The following is a 17612-nucleotide window of genomic DNA, read 5'->3' as shown; positions in this document are numbered from 1 at the left end:
GATTCATAGCAGAGTGAATGGCAGGTGCATAATTTACATGCATTTTCAAAGAAGCAACGTAATAATTGGGCACAATTCACATGCATTTTCAAAGAAGCAACCTAAGAATTGTTGTGGTTCTTAAATATTTGACCTTGGTGACCTTGACATTTTTGCTTCTTGAATTTACTGACCCTAAGCCTACCAAATAATTTGGGGTGGGCAGTTATTTTGGGTGGAGGGCTGCTTACTAAGTTTTGGCAAACCACTGAGGGCCACACAACAGGCAGCTAGGGGAAGATAAATATTAACTTTCTAAATTTTTAGGGGCCCCGCAGGCTGGATAGAATGGCCTGGCGGGTCACATCTGGCCCGCAAGCCGTATTTTGCCCACCCCCTATTTATACCCAAGGGAGCTCTTGGACTAAAGAATCTGTCTACATTTGCTACAGAGAATGTTACAAATGTTTTAAACTTGTTTGTGACCACACATGGTGGATGGGGTAAACTACCTTAGAGCTTCCCTGTGTAAAGAAATGTACTGACATAATCATACCGGAAGAAGTGTTCAAATGGGGAGCTCTACCTGTACAACTATAGCAGTATAATTATACTGGTAAAAGCCCACATGTAGATAAGCTCCTGGAATATCTCTGCTTCAGTTTAGATCTTTACAGTCATTCTACTGACTGTTCTAAAATGGTTGTAAACCTGTTCATAATAGACAGTCAAACTATGTTACAATCCAATCTGGTGACAACACAGTATAAATCAAAGTTGTCCACAAGTATAGTTTCAGATGTTTAAAAAGTTAGTGTTATGCTGAAAGATGTTAATGGCTGTAATAACTGGGAATCTTTAATAAAAAGACAGTCACACATCTTGCTAAAACCAGTGAGTACGCCAAGTGCTGTCTTTCAAACCCAACAGAAGGAACAATTTACTCAGTGAAACAGTAGACCAGAACTGTCCCAGCTAGCGGCCCAATAGACAGGCATAGCAATGCGGCATGTGGCTCCACACACAACTGTGGCACCACATACTGTATGTTCAGGTGTTCTCTGTGCTGCAAGGGAACAGCACAGAGGGTTTTTTTGATCTGTGGATATCCGGGGTCAAAAAAACCTGCGGAACTGCCAGCTAGGCTCTGCACAGCAGAATTGCCACTGCTGCAGCCCCAGGAGGTCCCCAGGACCCCAGGCATGGCTGTTAAGGCCTGCCTAGTGCTGCCCCCAGCCTCCCTTATTCCATCTGGGGTAGCTTGCCATGCATCAGAGCGTGCATGACAGGCATTCCCTGGGGACAACTAGCAGCAGCTCAAGGTGTCCTGCTGCTAGTTGTCCCCAGGGAACCAAGCATCTATGCACATCTGGATGCAGCCATAAAAGCTACTGCCTAAGGCACAAAGGTTCATGGGCAAGCCCAAGCAGAACTGGCCTAGGCAGATTAAGGGCATGACTGTGGGTGCATTTAGAGCCATTTCAAAAGGTGAAGTTCAAGAGGGCAGCAGCTGCCATGTGTAAACAAGCTGAGAATGATTTAAGCTGAGAATGATTTAAGTGGAACAAAACTGCTCCAACTTTAAAAGAAGCAATATCACTTTTTCCTGTCTTCTGCCTAACTTCAGAGTAAGAGGGCTAACTGTCTCTTCACATTCATGGTTTGCAAACTGGGGGGGGGAAGAAAGTCTGAAGGAAGAAATGAGAACATAATTCAGAGAAGAGAGCTTTTTAGGTTGCACAGAATTCACTGGACTGGCAGACATAGAGTTTTCTGTGCAAAGAAACTGCCTGCTGTTTGTTTTTACTGTTTCAAGAGAAACAGGATTACATGTATAACATCATTACAATGGGAATAAAGCTGACTAGTTATCAACATGTTTTCTTTTATTGAAAAATGTCCTGTATTATTCTGTATGCTGGCTTAGTACTCAAACCAAGAAGGTAGTATTATGGGTTTTTTTTACCATTGTAGGTTTTCATAAAGCTGTGAATCACCATAGTTTCTTAGTGCTCTCCAGAAAAATAAAACACAAAACCTGTCTTCCAACCAATAGGAACCAGCTTAAGGTTATCAGTAGTTTAAAATATATGGCATATATAAAGTGTGAAGATGCTGATGTGCTTGAAGAGGTTACTGCAGGACAGATAAATTGATTTACATGAACCTGTATTTAATTTTCAATATTTCCTCTGCCATTATGTTGTCAATTTGCTTAGCCTAGTTAGAACCCTTAGATGTTCAATGAGTTTTCTTCAGTCTTGATGAACCTACGTAATTTTGTATTATCTGCAAATTTTCCCAACTCATTGTTTGTCCCTTTTTAAATGACTGATAGCGCTAGTAATGCTGGCACTAGAAGGGACAACTGCAGCATCTCATTAATAATTGTTTGCCAAATTAAAACTGAGTATTGATTTTCACTTTTCCCCCTTTCCCCTCCCACCTTAGTCAATTTCTGACCCATAATAACGCTTGGCTTCTCACACCATGGCAGTTCAAGTTCACTATCAACTTCTGGAAAGGATTTTGTCAACGGTGTTTTTATTAAAACTGCAAGTCCATTAAATCAACCAATTCTCTTTAATCCACTACTTTGCTGTCCTTGGGTGCATCTCCACAAGTGTGCATGTGCAAGGGGGCGTGTTTACCGCAGGACAAATAGCAGCAACGCATACTTGTGTTGCTGCTATTTGTCCCCAGGCATGCCCCCGCATACATGCTCTGGCACGTGGCAAAGGGACCCAGGTGGAGTAGGGAAGGCTGGGGCTAGCACCTGTGCTGGCCCCAGCAGCCTTACCTGGGGGCCTCTGTGGGCAGGAGTGTGACCAAACCAGCTACTTGGAGCCTGGCTGGTCAGGCTCTGGTTTCTGGCAGCTCACACTACTGCAACATGCACTGCTTTTCTTGGCAGTTTTTTTTTAATTTTACACCAGGATCTCCATGCCCCTTGAGTCTTTTTAGTTTCAAGGCACCCCTTGGAAAATGTTAAATCTATGTCTTTTCCCTTGATGTTCGACTATAGAAAATGTCTTTTCCCTCGATGTTTGACCACCAAAAAATAACAGAACAATTCTTCCGCTGCAAAGAATTAAGAGAGACCTAATCGGTCAGAATGTTTTTAACACTCCGGATTATTCCTAATTGAAATCTCAGGGCTTGTTTTGTAAATTATGTTTGCATACCTAACAGTGCTACCATTGCATGACACCCTGTGGCACCCTTGAAAGTAGGTCAAGGCACCCCAAGGTGCCACATCATCCTGGCTGAGGATCATTGGTCTACCAGATTTCGTGAAGCATGATCTTATTTTGCATATATCTATTCTGAAGAAATTGGTGTAAGTCAATGTGTGAACACTCCTGATTTTTCCCACAGGCAAAATCCCTTTCAACTTGTAAAAAAATATAAGGACCTTCTTGACTAAAGCTAGACCCTAGCTACAGTCCATACTGTATGTAACAGCAGCCATTTCAGTAATGACAAAAATTCTTATCCATTTCCAATCCAATTATGACATTTCAAAGGGATGCTGTTAGGTGAGACTCAAGGTAGAAAAGTAGGGCTGGAAGGGACTTTTGAAGGTCACCTAGTTCAGTGGCGCTAATTTTTCTGGCATGCGTGCCACTCCAGCCCAGCACCATACCTAGGCTCCTGATGGTCCCAGGCGAACTTTTAGTATCGGGCCCCCCTTTGCCAGGGATAATAATAATGATAATTTTTTAATTACCATTTTTGGACCCCCTTTCTGTCTAGGCCCTGGGTGGCCACCTGGTTCAGCTGTGCCTGTGTCCAGCCCTGCTCCAACCCCCTTCCTCTGCTTTCTGCCCTGTGCTCCCTTCTGCTCTACTGCGTGCCATACAGAGACTGCTTGTGGCATATGGGCTGCAGGTTGGCTACCCCTGCTGTAAGCCCAACAGAGCGAGGCAGGATTATCCCGTACAAGTCTGTGCTTTCCTATAACCAAAGACACACAGTCGACCCTGCCACCAACCCTCACCTGTCACAGGTAAAGCATGGCGACAACAATGGCCAGCAGCCTCGCCCCTGCAGGGGTGTCAAGACACACTGGAGAGGTCCCAAGAAAAGAGCTGGGCTATTCCGGTTGCCAGCTCTGACTCAATCCTGGGCACACTGGCGACACACGCCATGAACGTGCCCAGCGCGTGTACCAGTTATGAGTCGCAGTGAGCAGACTTTACCTCAGGAGGGTAAATGCACATGGCTATGACATTTTAAAGCCCCCCCTGGACTCAACGCTTAATATTTCTGTTAACGCAGGCCCTCTCGTTGACCTCCCGGGTGCCGCTCAGCAGGCTCCTGGCCAAGTCCTGGAGACTGCGGGGCTACCCTGCGCTCCGGCTTCCCAGGCCCGGGCCGCCTAGGGCCTTGCCCCTCCGCGTGTCTTCACGGGCTACCTAGCCCTAGCCCCAGCCCTCGCCCTCGCCGTGGGCCCAGCGCTGCCGAGCATGGCGCCAGCCGCCCCGCACAGCCCGGCAAGGGGCGGGGAGGCGGCCCAGGCCCACCCCGGCCCGGCAGCTCCTCCCCCGCCCCGGCGGGGCTGCGGGAGAGGCGGTGCCTGAGCCGGAGCCCGGCCTGCCCGTTGCCGCCGCCGGCCGGGACCTGCCTGCGCCGAGCGCCAGCGACGTGTCGCTGAGGAGGCGCCGCCGATGCGCTAGGCCGCGCCGCAGCCGCCGCCGCCGCCGCAGGTAGGAGCGGGTCCTCGCCTCAAGGGCTGCCCCGCGCCCCGGCCCCGGCCCCGGCCTGGGCGGCTGTGTGCGTGTCCGTGTGCGCGCGCGCTGATGTGCACCTGTGTGTGCGGTTGTGATGTGTGTGTACACGCGTGTGTGTAGTTTCAATGTGTGCGGAGTTTCGCTCTGTGTGTGTAATTTTGCTCTGTGTGTGTGCAGTTTGGCTGTGTGTGCGTAGTTTTGCTCCGTGCATGTGTGCAGTTTTGCTGCATGCGTGTGTGTGTGTGCACCTGTGTTTTTAGCGTGTAGGTTTGCTGTGTCTTTCCCTGTGTGTGCAGTTTTGATGTGCATGTGTGTGCAGTTTTGCTCTGTGTGTGCACCTGTGTGTAGTTTTAATGTGTGTGCGTGCACACATAATTTCGTTGTGTGCGTAGTTTCACTCTGCACGTGTAGTTTTGCTTTCCTTTCCCCCCAGCTGAGAGCCTCAGCCCTGTCCCATTGTGCCTGGTCTGGGGGTGAAATGGAAGAGGGGCGCTCAGCCTGGGGTCCCTGAGGGTTGGTGCCTCCCAGCCCCACAGTTATCACAGGCCAGGCCTGGAGTGAGAGCAGCCCTGAGGGTCCGGATGCCTGGGATCACAGGCACTTCTTGTGCCTGAACAATGTCAGGTGAAGAGAGCAGAGGTGAAGGGGGAGGGGGTTATAAGGTGCGGAGTTTCCTCAACCTGAAGTGGGGGTTGAGGTGCTGAGTTTCCTCTGCCAGCACTCTGGCAGCCCAGCCAGGATTGGGGTTAGGGATTCAGTGCCTGGGCTTTCACCCTGACCTAAAAGCGTCCCTTCAAAGTGTGACTTGAATGACCTCTTAAAAGGAGACAGGGGTGAGCCTCCCCCTTGTGGGTTCCCCACCCCCCACAGCGCTCCTGCTCTGAAGTGAAACATAGAAAGGTTAGCCTGAACCTCAGTTTCCTGGGTTTTAACTGCTTTTAGCAGAACTCTTGCTTTTGTTTAAGCAAGAGCAAAAGCAGGTTTGCAACAAAACAGGGGTGCACAGGGGGAAACATAATTTATGGCAGTGGTTCTAAACATTTTGAGATGTAGGGCACCTCTTGATTTGGTTTTTTTAATTTATATTTTAGGTCATCAGCAGCTCTTTGAGTCGTGCACCCCAGCTTTTGTAGCCTGTGTGATGGAACTGGAAGAGATATGAAGACTGCCTCCCTGAGAGATTCTTGCAGTGTTGTCACTAAGGTATGGCAGTAGCCTAATGATAAGACTTCACTGTAGTGGCTATGTAGTCTGTCAACGATTGCCCCTTGCGTACGGAAATCGGAACATGTATGTTTGTGATGCCTTGAGTTTTCTCGGGCGTAGGCCAAGTATTAATGGCAGTTTGATGAGTGGAGTGGAGTTGCTTTCTTTCATGTAGTTTGGATTTAATGGATACTCATACACACAATTCCTATGTGGAGGTGCTGTATGCTTGCAGTGAACTGTTAATTTTTTGTTGACAGTACAGGGAGTTTTTTCTTTCTTTTGTTATGTTACATGTTTCCCCCTCTGAACAACGCTTAATTGTGTAGCACTTCCACTTTATATTAAAGTGAACTTAATCCTGTGTGTTATAAACTTTTAGATTTCAGCATGCAGAAGTATGTCCCTGAAAAAGAGGTGGTCCACAAAGTTTTGTTATCTTTTGAGGACTTTCAGTATGAGGTATCTATTTCTTTATCTGTGTTGTGGCTGAGGAAAACCTTCTCAGTAAGACTAAGTTCTGTAGGGCAAGGTGTTGAGTTTGCTTTGCTCCCACAGCTGGATCCATATTGCAGGGCTTCTTGTAGGCCAGATCTGGTTGGCAGGCTGTATCTTTGATACTCTTGCTATAGAGCATGAAATAGTAATGTAACTTGTGAGAATAGGTTTGTGTTCATAGTGGTTATATGAGTAATGCTCAAAGCTAGTTTTCGAGGGTCGTCTTATTGTCTAGTCAAAAGCTGAAATGCAACATAAGGGTAGTCTCGTCAGTGAGGTTAAAGGGCAGTGCACTGGTGAGAAGCTTGCTTTCCAGCATTGAAGAAGGTATGACATTTCCTACTGGAATGTTCCTCCAGGCTCTGTCTTTAGTATTCTCCTCTGTTAAGTAGGTGCTGGATAAATATGAAATATATCTTCTCCCCTGCCACATACTCTTTAAAAATGGAGTCCTCTGGAGCAAAGGGGACTAACCCACTTGATACCCCCGGGCTGGATCTGGACAGCAGGATGCAGTGAAGATTAACACAGTCATTGCTCACCCTGTGCCTCTGAGACGCATCACCAACAAAGCTCTGTACCCCTGGGAATGGTGAGGAGCCTCACCCTCACTTACCCTGCCCCTTAATTCTTGCCGCTCCAGGAGCCCAGCAGGTCTTATCTTTGACACTCCTGCTCTGAGGGATGGCTGTGGCTCATGTAAAAGAATCAGCCCTTTCACAAGCTCCTAGTGGATAAGTGTCTATGTCATGAAAGCTGCAGCAGAATTAATGGTTATTGGTCCTCTTGTTGAAGATTGAGAAAAAAGAGAAGGTTTGGATGGTTTTTTCTGCACCCGTTACTTGCACTTAAAGTTGATTTCTTGGCTTTCCTTTTCCAGAAGGAGGGTTGAAGTTTATTATTTATGCAGTATGATGAAGGCTGGACTATTTCAGAGTATGCTGTTCTTGTTCTTGGCATGATCTTCCATCTAATCGCAGTCTTTCAAAAGCTCTGAGATTGTAAAAAGTTTTCACCCGATTTTCAGAGACACCTGCAGTTGTAATAAACTCCAGTAGGTTTTGTGAATAAATAACTCTTCTGAAAATCTTACTTTTAGAAAATCAGGGCCAGATTCTCCAGTTAGCGAGGGGTGTTTTATACTGCACACAGCAGCACAAGCTGGCCCTAAACCAGCTGAAGGTAACTGGTAGAGAATTCAACCTGGATAAGAGAGTACTGATGGCAAAAACTGGTGACTCAACTGGGGTGCTGCAAGATCCTTTCGAGGGTGGCACAAGTACCACTCAGTGGTTAGCATTGTTAGGTGCACAAATATAGTTTATGAGATAAGCCCAGAGATTTCAAATGGTAGTTCATAGTGTTAAAAGCATTTTGATCTGTTGTGGTCTTTGACTATTATCTTTCTGTAGTCAAAAATCTAGTAAAAACTAAGATCTGATACTTCTAGAGGGGTGTCTTGAGTCTATCAAGAGGTGCCCTAAGTCTCAAAAGGTTTAGAACCACTGCCATAAATTCTGTTTTCCCCTGTGCATCCCTGTTTTGTACTGTGGTATCTCAGAAACAGGAAGTCACAACGGCTATATGTGTGAACTGTGAGTACTGCTGCCATCTCCAAAACACCTCATATCACAGGACATTTTTTAGCAGTCTTCTCAATGGAACTTCTGTGGAGGCTCATCAACCTGTATTCAGCTGCAGGTGTCCTGGGAGCAGTGTGAGGTGCTTCTCTTACCTTTTTCTAAAGGGATAATGAACCACTTCTGTAGAACTCATTTCACCCAGAAATTATGCTATGGTCTCTTGTATGGCATTGTGGATTACTAACGCACCAGGACTTGTTTTTAAAAATGAACATCCATTTTTATGATTTGTTACTTGTTTGTGAATAATTCCATCACTTCTGACATTTGAAGAACTTGGTACATAATGAATGTAAATAGCTGTATATATTCAGAACATGTTTGCTTGACATTTGATTACAGAAATGTAAAAGAGACTATTGTTAGTGGACTAAAACTGTTATGTCTTAGGGTTAACAAAACAATCTGTACCTCAGAGAAATGGATAAGATACAGTTGTCTTTTAACATAATAGCTACATTCTGACTTCACATTAGTAATGTTTATTATTGAGAGCTAACATTGCAACAGAGAAGAGGAAATGTGTTCAGTATGGTTTTTATATCATGGATGTCCTGCCGAATTGCTCCTCCAGTACCTGAAAAACTGAAATATCAGCTTAAAATAGTTTGGGTATAGGGGTGCCAAAATCTCTCTTTCATTTATCTAGTAATAGATTTCTTCAGCTATGTATATGCTTACACATATGCACGTGCACCCGCAAAATACAAAGTGAGGTTTTATTTCCTATAACAGTCCTACTCTTGTGGTTTTAAAAAGATTCTGTATTCCTAACGTCCATGTTTGTTTGTGGGTTTTTTAACCTGCTATTACCAGGGTGGATTTGATTTAAATCAAATCAGTTTAAATCACTGGTTAGGAAGCCTCAATTTAATCATTATTTTCTACAAAAATGCATTTTTGTTTGATATCCTTTATTCATGTAACTTCTTGAAACTTAGCACTTTTAGAGAAAGTTGTACGCAAGGTGTACACAAACTCGCAGAGAGCCAATAGGGCTGATGGGTGGGTAATCAAGTCTTTCATCTCCGTATACTACTGTTAACAAGGATGTTATCTCTGGAGACCACAAACTCTCCCTACGCCTGAAGGGCATTTGTGCCCGAAAGTTTGCAAAGAACAATATTTCCAACTATTTAGTTGTTCCAATAAAAGAGATCACATCTACCCAAAGAACACAATTCCACAGTTTGAGAACTGAAACTAAGCATCACAGAGATGCTTAATGGGATCTTCTAGGCTGAGCACTGAGTCCTGTTGGGTAGAGTGGTTTTCCTTAATCTTTAATCCTGGTCAGGGCTAGGATTATGGGGTGGTGACAGCAAAGGGTTGAGGCCTGGGGCAGAGCCGCAGTCTGCTCCCTGCATGTCCCTGTGACAGGTACCAGCTCTGTGGGCAGCAGCTGACCTCTGCCCATGGAAGCAGCGCCTATCGCATGGATGTGTGGGGAGTGGATCCCAGCTGTGCCCTGGGCCCTAGCTCTGTGCTGGCATTGCTTCAAGATCCCCTCCCTGGCCCTGCCCTTCCCCGCACCTGTCCCACTCCCAGGTGCTGCTCCCCACCCTGCCCACTAGTGTCGCAGGCTAGTCTCCATGAAGACCCCACCTGCCTGTCCTCTCTGTCCAGCGTTCCCTGTGGCAGGTGCAGGGTGGACTGGCAGCAGCAGCCAGGCAGAAAGTTCAGCTGCCATACTGCCCCTGCCCCGCTGTGGGTACAGGGGGGCGGGGCAGGGCTGGCCACATGCACCATGGCCTGTGCTGCTCCCTGTGCCTGGGCCAGGCGGGGTAGAGGGACCTTCCATGGGCTGGATAAATTCCCTTGGTAGGCTGGATCTGGCCTACTGACTGTATTTTGCCCACCCTTGAGTTAAGCTGAAAAAATAAGAGGGTGCTGAATAGACATGGGTTAAAAAATAAAAATGCTTTATTGCTTTAGTGCAAGAGGAATTGAGTTGGTTTGACCCAGCTCACCCAACATCTGTATAGCTTATATGGTTCAGCAGGACTTTTTGGCACTTTTATCTAATAGCCCTTCAGCCCAAACAATTGCCCACTCCAGCACCTTCTTATTTTTTTAGCTTAACTCAGCTGATTGAATCAGCTGCTATTAGATAAAAGCACCAAAAAGCCCCAGTGAAGCACGCAAGCTATACAGACCCTCAGCAAGCTGGGTCAAACCAATGTGATTTCTTTTGGCCATGCACTGAGCTCTGCACGGGGGCATGCTGAGCTGAAAGTAAAGTGCTGTTTTGTTTTGTATTTTCCATGTCTGTAGGCATGGGTGTTTTATTATCAGCTGAAGTTTGGGTGATACAGGTGAATGATAAGCCAAAAGCTTTGCAATGAGAGAAGAGTTTGGTCTCCTGTCAGGCCTTTGGCAAGTCATTTTACTTTTCTGTGACTCTGTTTCCCCATCTGCAAAGTTGGGATGATGATAGTGACCTTTGTAAAGCATTTAAAGACCTATTAGTGAAAGATGCTATATAAGATCTAGGTATTATTTTTTTAATTAAGTCATTTGACTGTTGGTAGTCCTCCAGTGCCTCTATTCAGTTCTCAGCTTGTCTGCCTAGAACAGTGATTTTTCACTCAGCATTCCACAGCACCCTTTCAAAGATGCTGTGCAATGCCACACAATGTTAGCAATATTAGGTGTGCAAATGTGATTCACAAGATAAACTCAGAGATTGAAATGTGAATCCAGTGTTCTAACCCATTGTGGTCTATTTAAGTTTTTTGCAACAAAGAAGTTGCTCTTTTATTTTTCCATTGATTAACAAATGAATGACAACTAATAGCTGGCATATTCTAAGGAGTGCCTTGAGTCTAAAAAAACAGGTTGAGGATCTTTGGCCTAAAATACTGGACGTGTTTTCACATAATCACTGTGAAAGAATCCTAGAATGGCTTAGCTTACTGCAGCACAAAGAATTACGGGATATACCCCAGGAGCCCTCAGAAGACACATGAGTGAGGGTAACACTGGTGGGAACTCAATAACTTGAATTTGGCTTTACATTGTGGCTTTTAACATTCAAGTTTGGATGACCTGCATGCCAAGTACACAAATCTGTTGTACAGTGAAGACATATAGTACCTTTTATGTAGGAGCTTGAAACTTAGGTCAATATTAAGGAAAGGGGTGCACAGAAATGTTAAAAACCTGTTAGCGGAAGAAGTAAGATTGCAGTTTAGAGGGCTGGTGATGGGCAGGCTGACACACACCTCGGCTCAAAGCTTGGGAGCATGGTAAGTGCACTTGTAGTGCCATAACTTGTAGATGGATGTTCATGGAGACCTCCCTGGTCATCCTCTTGCCAGATTTTCAGCATCTTAACCTGGGCCCAGGGCATAAAAGCTGTTCACAGAAATCTTCACAGCCATTTTAACACTGACTATTTCCCCCCAGTCTCATTTTCTGAAACAACTTTTTGCTGATATTTAAGAAAAGGGGCGGTGAGAAGGGAGAGAAATTTGTTATGAGGTGCAGGACAGACTTGGACAGTTTCAGTCAGAGAATTACTTTGTTGGTTATTTCTAAATGAAAACAAAAGTAATAGTAGGAAGTGTGATGCAGTGTTAACTGGAGGTGCCGCTACATACTCTGCTTATGATAGTTTTCTTATTGTGATTTTAGAAATGCATGTTAGATTTAAAAGTAACTGTATAATAATGGAGTGACAAATTTAGGCAGAAGACAGTGACAGATTTAGACTCTGAATGGCCTGAAGACTAAACTCTGGCAGGGCACTGGAAGTGCCTGCCAGTTTGAGAGATCAGGCAGCCTGCTGAGCCACCAGCAGATTTGAGTCCAGGCTAACTGAGGAGCCAGCTGACCCAGGGGGCCGGCAGGTGAGGCTAGGCCTGATCAGGGGAGTCACTCAATTGGAAGAGGGCTGGGTTTAGATAGGGTTGTAAGCCCAGCCCCTGAGAGCAGGGGCTGGCAGTAACACGTTGGGAGCTGATGTAGGAACATCACCCAGCAGAAAGGCTGCTGCTCTTGAATGCCAGCAAGCAGAATAACATCTGGAGGTTTGGGTAAGAACTAAGGGGAAGGAGGAGGTCCCTGGGGGACCCAGTGTGGGGTCCAGAGCTCTGAGAAGGAGGCTGAGTGCCTGGGGCCTGTTGAGCAGCCAGATGAGCCCAGAGAGAGTGGCTGAGTGCTCAGGGGCCTAGTGAGAGGCCAGGTGAGCCAAGGGAGAGGGGCTGAGAGTCTGTGGGCCTATTGAGGGGCCAGGTGAGCCCTGAGAGAGGAGCCAAATGTTTGGGAGACCTAGTGGAGGGTCTGGGTGAACCCAGTGAGTGGGGCAGAGTACAGGGGCTACTGGGGGGTCTGGATGAGCAGAGAAGCAAGGGGCTGCATTAGGGAAGACCTATGGAGGCTCTGGGTGAGCCCAGAGAGAGGCCCGAGAGGGTGGACCCACAGAGACAAGAGGGCTGACAGCAAGAGAAGTGACCCTGGGGATCTCAACCATCATGTGCGGGGCCAGGGCCCAGGAGGGGGCAAAAGGTGAAACAGACCACAGCAGAGACTGCCAGAGCTGGGAAAGCTTGGAGTTCTCAACCAGCCTCAGGCAGGGTCAGGGCCTATGAGAGGCCAAAGGTCCTTTTGTGGTCATAGCCAAAAGGAAGGGGTCAAGGGGCTTGCAGCCTGAGATGAAGTTGGCTTGTACTAGGTCATCTGGTACGGCTTCAGAGGCCCAGCAAGGGGCCAGGGAATAGAGTGTAGGACCAGATGTGTCCAAGGACCTGGATAGTGAGGCCCAGTGAGCATAGTGGGGCCAGAAGGGTCTAGTGGCCCAGCAAGGGTCCAGGAATGGAGTGCAGGACCAGATGGGTTTAAGGGCCTATATAGTGAAGCCTAGTGAGGGGCCTGAGGCATATAGCGAGGCCCAGGGACTATAGTGGGACCAGAAGTGTCCAGCAGCTCAGCAAGGGGCCAGGAATAGAGCACAGAACCAGATGCATCCAAGGGCCTGGAGAGAGGCCAGGAAAGTGGAGAACTAAAAGGGTCCAGGATGAGGGACCAAAAGGGGCTGGCAGCCCAGAGAGGGGCCAGGAGAGAGACTGAGGGACCCGATAGCCCAGGGTGTGGTTGTGCATGACTGAGAGGTCTGAGAGCCCAGAGATCGTTTGGAGGAGAAACTGAGGTATCTGGCAACCTGAGCGGGGCCTAGAGGGAAACCGAGAGGTCTGGCAGCCCAGGAAGGGGCTGTGTGAAGAAACAGGGAGGTCTGAAGGCCTGAAGTGGGGTTGAGAGAGGCCAGGAGGTCAGAAGGCCCAGTGAGGGGTTGTATCAGTAATTGGTACATCTGTAAGGATGCCATCTAGGGGCATGGTATAGGGAAGGTACAGAGCCATGCAATTGGTCCATAAGGCCAGGACCACAATCTGGGTGGTCACTGTAATAAGACCAGGGCAGCCTCCCACACTGTATATTAACTAACATCAAGGCATGGTGGGTGAGAACTGGGCAGACTGCCTGCAGAGCAGGGTATTTAAAAACAAAAAAATTTAGGTGCCCTGTGACATAAACATGCTAGTCTAGTGATAAATAGGGGTCTGTCAGTGAGGTCCAAGGATAGCATCCTAGTGAGAAATCTGTAATGTTAGCTATAAGAAGAAAGAAGAGGATTTCTTCCTGGGTGTCATCTTTATTTCTGTCTCTGGCTATCATGCACCCAAGCTGACTTTTAGTTGCTACTCCCAGTCCCCCACCCCAACCTCATACTTTCCTAGGTTGCAAGAGAGAGAATGTAAGAGGACTCACTTTCTCTTCTCCCCATCTAATTCTTCCCATCTGCTTCAGAGAAGGCAGGGTCCATTTTTCTTTCCTCCTGCTTTTATTCCCTTATGAATATCTCCAGTACCAGCTGCTTCACCTGTGACCTTTGGTAAGCTGTACTCCTGGCAAAAACTTGACATAATTTTTGACAGTTCTACTGTGGTCCACTAGACTTTGGATAGCATTACTGATACCAGTCAGAGAATACTGTTGATGTCACCATATTGCTGCTTGACAAAGCTATAAGTACCAACAGGGAACCTGTTTCTCTTCACTCAGGAAGACAACACTAAATCAGTTTACACTGTTCCATGTTTGGAAACTTCTCTGTGTGATCAAAAGGTTGCAAAATGTTTTGTTTTTTTTAAAAAAACAAAATAGATTCAGTCCTTGTTGAGTAGATTCTCCAAACCCATTGTATACTATCTTAGACATGCTGAAGATCTAACTTCTACCCTCTAATTTTAACTTCAGTGAAGTACAGATACTTAGAGTTAACTGGAAAGTAGAGCTTTCTTATAAACTTCAAGTGCATGTCTCTGTCCCTCCACATGCATCTCTGTCTGAATTCTGCAACTTGTTTGCACTATAAGACCCAGTTCAGTGAATTCTGGTTATCTTTCACGGTTGGAAAGACAGGCCAGAATTCTGCTTTTCTTTTATGATATTTTTGCAGTTGCATGGGATAATAGCCCATTTTTGTGGAGGTCTGTATAAGAACATAGTCCTGTTATTTAAGAATTAATTTGAAGGTAAATGAAAGTGAAAACCTTTGTTTAAGGACACCAATTTTAAAGGTATCCTAAGTTACATCTACATAAACTTGTCATTTTCCTCATTATAATGGTTACCTTTTAAAAAAAATAAAAAAAACCCTATTTTTTTTCTAATATATCACTCTAAGAACATTCAAATTCCTTAGCACCCTCTCCTCCCTAAGGTAATGGAGTTTGAGAAGAATGGATTCCATGTATTGAAGTGATAGATAAGAGTGCTGATAATCCTCGGCATGAATTTTTATTCCCCAGACTGCCTCGTTTTAATGGTATGCATAGTTCTTCTAAAATTTTGTTCGGCTTAAATTTAGTTGTACACATTGTCAGCTGCAAAATGGTGGCTGGCCTTTTTATTTTTAGGAATAATAGAGTTAGTGTAACCCAGTTCTTAACTGCAGAGCATCTAAAATATTAATGTCATTAACTTGTATGCTTGCATCTAGTTATTGCAGCTTGTATGCTCATGTAAGTAGGAGGCTCAGGAGCTTGGGCATTTTACAGTTTTTATCGCACAACTTGATGAACTGGAATGAGCTGAAATATTTTGGCAGCCGTCCACTCTATTAGTTTGCTTGCTTTTGTTTCATGTTAACTTTACATTTCCTTTTTCATTAGATTTGAATTGAAAGATATATGCAACACATTGCATATTTCAAGAAATTGCTGATTCTGAAGAATGCAGTAGTCATTTGTTTATAAAGTGTTTAGTGTTGTAGTACAAGACAGGCTTTTGTGGCAAATTACTAAAACAGCCCAGCTTTTAGGGGTCAGTTATATTAAGTGCTAGTAAGGATTCTCATCTGTAAGCTGACTGGTCACATTTTCTTATGTAACTTGGAAGGAATTCATGGAAATGCATTTAATTTTTCTTAATTCCTTATATTTGGCTAATTTTCACATAGGATTACAGGTTGTACCCTCTCTGTTTTTACTGCTTAGGTAGGTTTGTGCCTTTATACGTGGCAGCTCGTTGAAGTTAATTATCCACAAGGTCCCAACTTATGACTCTACCAGAATAGCTGTTAACTATGAATAATTTAGTACAGCATCATATTACAGGCCATTTAGAAGGCTGCTGCTGCCTGTGATTCCTTACTTCCTGCTGAAATCAACTCAGTGGTATGAAAGTTCTTTGCCACACTTGTATTTTTTCTGTGTCCATATTACTGTAAAATTGTATACATGTACAAAGCTGCTTTGAATATTTAATTGTGATTAAGAATAAAAAATAGCCTTTATAAGAAGTCAAAATAGCTTGTTTTTTAAACTCAACTAAAATATATCAAACATAAAAAAAATCTTGAACTTTAAACGTTAGTCTATGGAGGTTCAGGTAACTGAACTTTAAATTTTAGGAAATATTTCAGGAGGCAATAGTTTGTTAACAGAAATGAGGGAAACAATGGCTCAACCAAAGGTATAATTTCAAAAGTAAAAATTTTCAGTGCATATATATGCTTTGAAGAAGTATCTTAGCTAACACAACGTTACCATGAATACACAAAGTATACATTTATGTGATGTGATTTTTTTTTTTTTTTAGCAGAAACAGCTAATATAGACCTTTGGAACATCTTTGATTGCTGGAGCCCTAAATACTCAGTGCTTTGCCTGTGTCTTCAGGAAACCTGAAAATTCTCTTTTACCATGATTTTTATGTTTATGATTTCTAAATTTTATAGGAAAGGATTTATGTCAAAAAGTCCCATTCTTTGAACTAATCTTGTTTAGTGATAAGATCCTAACAGTAATAAATGCAAGTGAGGGATGTGACAGAGGAAAAACAAGCATAATAGAGCACTAAAATGTGGTGGGAAGTACTCAAGGAGACAATAGGAAGAGAGAAAAGAAATCAACAGATAAAAACCTTAAAATGAAGTCATTCTCTGTGGTGTTATACTTGGAAGAAGTTCTTTAAATTCTGGAGACAAGGTTGTTTGGGTGGATGTGATGTCTTTTATTAGACCAACTAAATAGTTGGAAAAAATGTTCTTTGCAAGCTTCTGGGTACAAGCACACTTCTTCTGGCATATAGAGCATTTGTATACATATTTGCGCTGCAGCACCAGGCACTTCTAAAAGCACTCAGCGCTGTGGCAAATGCATTTGTATTAAAAGCAAAATGCATGTCAGTGCTGAGAAAATGGCAGCATGCTTTTGAAGTAAAACTCATTGAAGGTGTTTTAGTTCAAAAGTGCACTGCCACCATTTTCTCTGCACTGACTCGCATTTCACCACTTATACAACTGCACACAATGAACTGTCATGCGCATTGGCTCCCATGCAGAGCAGACTCAGTTAATCAAGCTGGATCTCCGTCACGTCACAGTGTGAACAAGTACATGTATAAATGTCCATAGAGACTAAATCATGAAGGAGTTTAACCTCATGCAATTATCTTACTGGTTGCTGTATTTGCTATATTTGACTACTTCCACGTATTAAAGATAAGAAATGGAGTAGTGATTCTCAACCAGGGTGCTGCAAAATCCTGGGGTGCTGCTAGATCCTTTGAAGGGTGATGATGTAGGGTGTGATAATAAGATGAGTAGATAAGTGTAGGCTCAGAACTGTTTGCATGACCAATTCCCCATCCACACTGCCCAGCCCCTCTGCAAGGAGGTATTTACTGTATTATACAAATTAGTTTTTGAAATGGGGTGCCACTTAATTCACAGACATTATGGAGGGGTGTCTTGAGAGGACTGGAAGGTTGAGAGCCACTGAAACAGATTAATACCTTTCTATTTTTATGATATTTATGGACTAAAATTTAAGGAAGTGTCTGTATTTGAACCTTTTTTTTTTTGGGGGGGTATCTAAAGCTAACTAGATTTTCTTAAAAGAAACTTGCAAATGAGGCAAAAACATGGGGCTTTGTTTCTTTTTTATGTAAAGGAGGCCTGACAGTTCTTATTTTAATTTTATATTTGCTCCTTGATATTTAGCTCTGTGCTTTGTTTATTTCCTGTCTGGTAGTCTGTTCACATAAC

General features: G+C 44.5%; 1 protein-coding gene across 2 annotated transcripts in view; it reads left to right on the top strand.

The window, feature by feature from the left end:
* The first annotated feature begins 4423 nt into the window (after nucleotides 1-4423).
* Nucleotides 4424-17612, top strand: part of VPS54 (VPS54 subunit of GARP complex) — a 66733-nt gene continuing 53544 nt past the window's right edge. The window contains exons 1-2 of one of the 2 annotated variants that reach the window (XM_090050466.1): nucleotides 4425-4688; nucleotides 5804-5915. The gene's annotated coding sequence lies outside the window, so the exon portion shown is untranslated. Of the gene's footprint in view, nucleotides 4689-5803; nucleotides 5916-17612 lie in introns of both variants that reach the window. The other variant, XM_090050475.1, reaches the window with a different exon arrangement.

This window comes from Crocodylus siamensis, chromosome 1, assembly GCF_052110815.1.
Source record: "Crocodylus siamensis isolate JL-2025a chromosome 1, ASM5211081v1, whole genome shotgun sequence".
Taxonomy (NCBI): Eukaryota; Metazoa; Chordata; order Crocodylia; family Crocodylidae; genus Crocodylus; species Crocodylus siamensis.
This window is presented reverse-complemented; position numbering and strand designations above follow the sequence as displayed.